The sequence below is a fragment of the Aegilops tauschii genome, chromosome 3 (assembly GCF_002575655.3).
Source record: "Aegilops tauschii subsp. strangulata cultivar AL8/78 chromosome 3, Aet v6.0, whole genome shotgun sequence".
Taxonomy (NCBI): Eukaryota; Viridiplantae; Streptophyta; class Magnoliopsida; order Poales; family Poaceae; genus Aegilops; species Aegilops tauschii.
The window spans coordinates 388916921-388924435 of record NC_053037.3 but is presented as its reverse complement, the minus strand read 5'-3'; the positions used below and the strand labels follow the sequence as shown (position 1 = coordinate 388924435).

The 7515-nt window shown below is 43.2% G+C and overlaps 1 long non-coding RNA gene across 1 annotated transcript; it reads left to right on the top strand.

Annotated features, from left to right (window-relative positions):
• Positions 1 to 2428: 2428 nt before the first annotated feature.
• On the top strand, positions 2429 to 3880 carry LOC120975930 (uncharacterized). Its single transcript, XR_005771322.1, has 2 exons — positions 2429 to 3461; positions 3654 to 3880. It is a non-coding gene; the product is annotated as an uncharacterized lncRNA (long non-coding RNA).
• The last annotated feature ends 3635 nt before the right edge of the window (positions 3881 to 7515 follow it).

Sequence of the window (7515 nt, the reverse complement as noted above, 5' to 3'; positions counted from 1 at the left end):
AATTCCCACTAGTATATGAAAGTGACAACATAGGAGACTCTCTATATGAAAAAATGGTGCTACTTTGAAGCACAAGTGTGGAAAATGATATAACACTTGCCCTTCTCTCTTTTTCTCTATTTTTCGATTGGCTCTTTTTAGCCTATTTTTTTCCTTTTTTTGTTCTCTCTTATTTTATTTTATTTTCTCACTGGGACAATGCTCTAATAATGATGATCATCATAGTTCTATTTACTTACAACTTAATATTACAACTCAATAAAACTGAAACATATGACCCTATATGAATGCCTCTGGTAGTGTACCAGGATGTGCAATAATGCTAGTGTAACATGTATAAAAAATGATGAACGGTGGCTGAGCTACAAATATTATGTCAACTATATGATCATGCAAAGCAATATGACAATGATGATATGTGTCATAATAACGGAACGGTGGAAGTTGCATGGCAATATATCTCGGAATGGCTATGGAAATGCCATGATATGTAGGTATGGTGGCTGTTTTGAGGAAGATATAAGGAGGCTTATGTGTGATAAAGCATATCATATCATGTGGTTTGGATGCACCGACGAAGTTTGCACCGACTCTCAAGGTGAAAAAGGGCAATGCACGGTACCAAAGAGGCTAGCAAATTGCTGAAAGGTGAGAGTGCATATAATCCATGGACTCGCATTAGCCATAAAGAACTCACATACTTATTGCGAAAGTTTATTAGCCCTCGAAGAAAATTAGTACTACGCATGCCCCTAGGGGGATAAATTGGTAGGAAAAGACCATCACTCGTCCCCGACCGCGACTCATAAGGAAGACAATCAATAATAAATCATGCTCCAACTTCTTAGCATAACGAGAGACTATACATGCATGCTTCGGGAATCACAAACCTTAACACCAATATTCTTACTAAACCACAATCATTCACTAGTACCTCCCACATATCACCATCTTAATATCGCAAAACTATTGCAAAAAATCAAGCTTATCATATTCAGTGATCTACATGAAAGTTTTTATTATATCCCTCTTGAATACCTATCATATCAGGACCAATTTCATAAAATGTGCATATTGCCATTACTATTTATTAGACTCTCAAAAATATATAAGTGAAGCATGAGAGTGCAACTATTTCTTTAAAATGTAATAAACGTCATGCTCTAAAAGATATAAGTGAAGCACTAGAGCAGTTGTCTAGCTCAAAAGATATAAGTGAAGCACATATAGTATTTTAACAAATCAGAATAAATGGGTGACCCTCTCAAAAGGTGGGTGCAGCAAATAATGAATGTGGCAAACTAAAAAGCAAACTAAGCAAAGACTCTTATAATACACGACGCTCCAGGCAAAACTCATATCATGTGATGAATAAGAATATAGCTCTGAGTAATATATCGATGGTTTGAAGACGAAAGAGGGGATGTGATATGTCTCCAACGTATCTACAATTTTTGATTGTTCCATACTATTATAGTATCAATCTTGGATATTTTACATACATTTACAAGCAACTTTATATCATTTTTGGGACTAACCTACTAACTTAGTGCCTAATGTCAGTTGCTGTTTTTTGCTTGTTTTTGACTTTGTAGAATATCAGTACCAAACGAAGTCCAAATGCCACGGAACTTTTTGGAGATTTTTTTTTCTGGCAATAAGAGATCCTAGAAGCTTCAGGAGGGAACGAGAAGAGGAAGGAGTGGCCCACTAGGCATCAGGGCGCGCCAGGGCCCTGGGTCGCACCCTGGTACCTAGTGGGGCCCACAAGCCTCCATTTGACCTAACTCCGCATCTATAAATACCCAAAAATTAGAAAACCTACCGAGTCCATGAAATAATTTTTTCGCCGGGAATCCTAACTCCTAGCTGCAACGTGGTGTAGCGGCCGGCGGCGGCGACACCCAAACACGGGCGCAGGACACGGTCTTCATGTCACAGCCACACTTTTCTCCAGGTTGCAACATAGGGTGGTGTAAGTGGCGGCGACACCGACAAACTTGCCGATGGCAGTTAGGGGCTGTTTGGTTCTAGGCCTTGTATTGCCATACTTTGTTGCACATTTTTGCCAAGTTTGCCTAAGATTAGTTCATCAAAATGAGAGCCATAAATTGGCAAGCTTAAGGGAATCTTGCCATATTTTTTGTGTGTATGCCATAAAGGGCCCTAGTGTGGCTTGCCTAAGGTGTGACTTGAACCAAACACTCATCTAAGTTGGTTAAACTTGACTAACCTTAGATGTGGCAACCTTTGGAAAAGTTAGTCACAAACCAAACAACTCCTTAAGTTAGGCCGGTGGCTAGCTAGATAGATAGGAAGGAGGGACAACAAAGGTTAATTTTTTTTCCTGGATTACTCCCTCTTTTTCATATGAAAAAAGTCCATTTTACTCCCTGAACAAAGTGACCGGTTCACATAACCCCTGAACTATTTTTCTGTTATGTTAGCCCCTCGAACTACCCAATACCGTTCATAAACTGTGTTAGGTGGGTTCGCTCAATTATTTTATGACGTGGATATAGTCAAAGCGGTATTTGACCAATGGGCCTCCTCGTCCGGTGGTTTATCATTGCTGCCAGCGTCTCCTCTCTGCCACGTGATGCACTCACCTTGCAGTCCCGCTGCCAGGAACCTCCGCCGTGCGTGCCTAATCGAATTGCTGCGCCTCCTCCCCCTCTTGCCTTCCCTCCCATCCTCCCCGCTGCTTCCCCATCCGACGACCTCGTGGTCGCACTCAACGGCGGCCGACGACTTTGAAGCTTCCGGGGGCTGTAGCTATAGCGCGATATCGAGCAAAAGAAGAGAGTGGGAATGATCAGTAGCCCACAGCGGTTGTTCCAGCGCAAACGGAGAGGCCGGGGAAGCACAATAGGCGGCGAATTTGGCAATGGAGTCCGGCGGCCGTAGTCGGGGAAGACGACCCGGTTCGCACGGCTCTGGGAAGCCGGAGTCTATTCCTTCGCCTGGGATGTCGAGGGTGACAAGGTGGATCTCTGCGGCGCATTGGTTTGGCGAGGGGTGGTCGTTGGACCCGAAGACGACACCAACGTCCATGGTGCTCTCGGGGATTTTTGGATCGCGAGAAAGAGGGGAATGGCCACATGGGAGAGGGGTAGGCAGGCAAGAAGCTCGGATGTTCAATATCCCCTCCTCCTCCTCGTCTGCTCCATTGGAACTGCGGTGAGGCTAGAGGAGCTCATGGGCATCGAGTTCGACGGCAAGACAACTGTGGGTGGCGGAGCTTGGACAAGCGGGGGGAGGTCCTCGAGGACGCGCGGCTCCAAATGGATGGGTTGTTCAGCTTGAGGTGAGCAGCACGGTGCTCGGGAAGCAGATGAGGATAAGTGGTGGTCGCCGGAGGAAGAGATCGAGGCGGCGGCGCTGTCGACGTACAGGAGGAGATAGGGGCTGCGGCTGACGAAAGGGCCATGTTGGTCAAATACAGCTTTGACCTCATCCAGGTTAGCAAACCGCGTGAGCAAACCCATCCAGGATGATTTTTGAGCTGTATTGAATAGATCATGGGTTTAAGTAAACCGAAAAAAAGTTCAGGGGTTATGCTAACAACCCATTTTCTTGAGGGAGTAAAATGAACTTTTTTCTTTTCATATTATTAGGCATACTAACTTTTGCATGCAATCTCGTATTGTTAGGCGCCGGAGGCAATCTCCGTTTGGGATTAAATTGGTCAACCAAGATTTGGTCAAAGAAGATCGTGGGTGCCTCCCTCTTTTTATTTTCTGAGTCATGGGTGTCATCCTCCTTGCAAATTTGTATGATGGCTGAAGCAATGATTGATGTGTGCTAATCTTCGTACTGAAACTAATACCCCTAATAATATGGGAAGGAGGGAGTACAACCTTTTGCGTTTGTGTGTGAACTGAATTGTTGACCTTGGTAGTTTTTGCATGTTGTGGACCACCACTTTGATGTTTATGTATCATTTGGGTTTGACAATAAACGCATCTACTTTTTGACATTTTTAAAGTTTATTTTGACACGCAGCAGCATGTACTCCCTAGAGCCAAAATAAATTTCCGTATTAGTATGAACTACTTTGTTTCTGTTTTCCATCATATTTTTAATCTTTATAGAGTTTCGTCCCCCTTAGAGCATGATTAATAGTAGAGCCAACATCTGGCTTTATCTAGTATCCATGATATCTTTAGAGTTTTCGTTTTTATTCACGTGCTGTAGTGGTGGAAAATACTCCCGTGTGATGACAAGGGACATGCGTAGGTCGCTGAACAGCCAAGCCAAAGGAAGTACCGAATTCGCGTGTGCTTTATCTTAGGGAATCGCGTGTGATGACAACAGGTCAAACGTCCAGGTCAAGAAAATCCAAAGCAGCCAGATTTTGTTAATTGATGTCGGCATATGGCTGGTGTTTTGGCGTGATTTGGGCTCTACAAACTAAATTCCGCGAACGGTCAGCCGTTGACACGTTCGAGAGATCGTTCTCGGCCCTAGGACATGCACGTGGGCAAGCTGTTGAACCGCAGTGAATATATATTGCGTCACCTAAAAGACGTCAGCTGTGGTCCGGTACAATTCATTGTGAGAAGAGGTAATATCATCAGGAGTCATAGAACCTGCGCTCGATATTCAATTTGATGCTAAAATTTTAAAAATACAAATTTTTGTCACATAACTTGTCCCGATGTGCAAATACGGTGCTTCCTTACGTATATAGCTGTATGGCCTGGCCACATGGCGCTTCAGCCTGGCGGAGGCCCACATGTCATTGGTTGGGAGTGCATAAAGCGTTGAGTGACCATAGCACGCCAGTTTTTTCCGCAGATAACACCCTCGCAATTTATTTAGTTATGCGAAAGCCATCAAGTATAATGAAAAGGGTTTTTATCACTTTTGCCACTAGTTGTGCCACACTACTCACTTTTGCCATTAAAATGTTTCAGTACTCAAAAATGCCACTGTTCCGTTAGAGCCATACTCAAAAATGCCATTTTCTCACGTTACCGTCAGTCAAAGGCTCGTTGACCGCGCTAGATGACCGAAATGCCCCTGGCTCAGTTTCTTCCCGAACTGTGGGCCCGCATGCCAGGGGCAGGGAAATAATTTTTAGGATGTAAAAATAGGCAGTAGAGGGGTTCGAACCCCAGACCTCTGGGATGCGCTCGCACGAGCTAGTCACTACACCCAAGGTCATTAATTGACTAATGAATGGAGATATGCTACATATCCTTACGTGATATCTTGGCATAGCTATTAAAAAACCAAGTAAACTCAAGTTGTACACGCAACAGCAGCAACAAATGGTTCTCTAAATTTCTCTAAAAAATAAATTTACCATGACACATGTACATAAGGATGAAAACATCCAGCACACAAGCAAACATAATGTTCATTTCCTGGGTTTTCAGCACACAAAGTGTCTCAGGTTCACAAACATACATTAAGGTCGAATAACATCCACTTGCTAGTTTGAAGTAAAAGGTCCAAATTCTCAACATAAGGTTCTAAATAAACAGGTCCAGGTTCACAATCTTATAAGGTCACAATCACACAAATGTTCACATGTGCAGCCTCTTTTTGCTTCTTGTGTTTTGGGCAGGGCTGTCTGGCGATTTGTGTGCAACTCGGGTATGCATGGGAGATGCAACAGATCCACTTGTGGAACCTTCAGTTCTGGTTGAATGTTCATCTTCCTTGTTCTTCCTTTTATTGGTTTTCTTCTCTGTTTTCTTCTTCACACTTTTCCTTGAGCTGTATAGAAGTTTGTCATGTTGCAAAAAAATGGAAATATAAAGCATCAATTTTGTACAGAATATAGTCATAGCTTACATGTATTCAAATTCTTTGGAAGTGGAAAGTAAAATTAGTCTTTGACGACTCAGATTATAGGACAGAATGTTGAAAATGCATGAATGTAGCGATGTAGCCATGGATGTTGAAATATAGAAAGCACAGGTTTTGGAGTTACCCCACAGAACTTGCAACCACGGATGGCTCAGGGTCGCCTTCTCCGGCCACAAAAGGGGCATCTCCAGCATGGAGGTCAGCCTCATCTTCTCCAAATGCTGGGTCAACTGGATTTTTGCAAATTCTCGCTATGTGGCCGAAGCCTCCGCAATGCTTGCACTTCCTTTTCCTAGGGCCAAGGCCAGCACCTTCAGCACTAGATCTGATTCTAGTCTTCCGCGGTCGTCCTTTTGGCCTCCTCAACACTGGAGCTTGTAGTTTGAAGCCAGGGTCAACAATGTCCCATTGTTGCTTGCCTACCATTGCAGGTATGTTGTCTGCATACGCAGCCTTGAATTTTGCTACAGAGTAGAACTCATGTACATAAGGTTCAATTTTTGATACCGGACCTCTTAGTGAAGTAATGAAATATAGAGCATGGATACATGGCAAACCCTTGACTTGCCATTGCCTGCAGCTACATGTTTCCTTGGCTATGTCAACAGGGTACCTCCATTCCCTATTTTCTTTGTCGACTGCAGTAATTTCTGCCTCGACATCACTGCGTCTAACTACCTTCATCTTTAGTCCTGGAAAGAACACCAAATATTAAACATTTAATTTAGTTCGTTATGACATTAGTCGGTTGAAAGAGCAGAAGATGTTTGTTTACCTTTGGATTTGGCATGTAGTGCCTTTATCACACTTGGTATTATGAGATGGCCAAGCCATTTTTCTAATGCTATCCTCATCCGCAAATCAAACTTCTCCATTATCATCTGCCTAATCTTTTCCAACATGTCAACAATAAGAAGAGCCTTAATTTTCCTGACTTTGCTATTAAATGACTCTGCGAGGTTGTTATTGACGTAGTCAACCTTGCAGATTTCATTGAACTTGCTTCTATACCATATCTTTGTGTGGTGTTCAGCCATATATTTTTGAACACTCTTCTTAGCAAGGATCTGCTTCATATGCCAATTGTGCTTCCTAGAACTATAAGTCAAGCTTGCTGGCCAAAGATTATCATCATAGACCTTGCCCTTGAATTTTTTCCCAAAATTTGCAACAAGATGCCTCATACACTCCCTATGCTCCACTCCAGGCCACACTTGTTCTACTGCTGTCTCTAAACCTTTACAAGCGTCGGTGTGTATGACTAGTCCTTCAGGATGCCCAATAAGATTACATAGATTTCGAAGAAACCAAGCCCAACTATCTGATGATTCTGTCTCTATCACCCCGTAGGCAACCGGGTAAAGCCAATTACGGCCATCAATGGCACAAGCAGAAGCTAGCTGCCCTTTGAATCTCCCGTTTAGTGCAGTTGAATCCACGGCCAAGTATGGTCGACACCCATCTAAAAACCCTTGCCAACATGCCTTGAATGAAACGAACACTCTCCTAAAGCATTCCTTCTCCCTGACTTTTCCTTTGATTAAGTACTTCACAGTCTCTTTGTCTATTTCCACTACACTACCAGGAGAACACTTCTCCACCTCAGCCTTGAAACTATAGAGAAGATGGAAGCTATCTTTCCATTTTCCACTAATCATATCCATTGCTTTCTCCTTACCACGAGATACACGCATG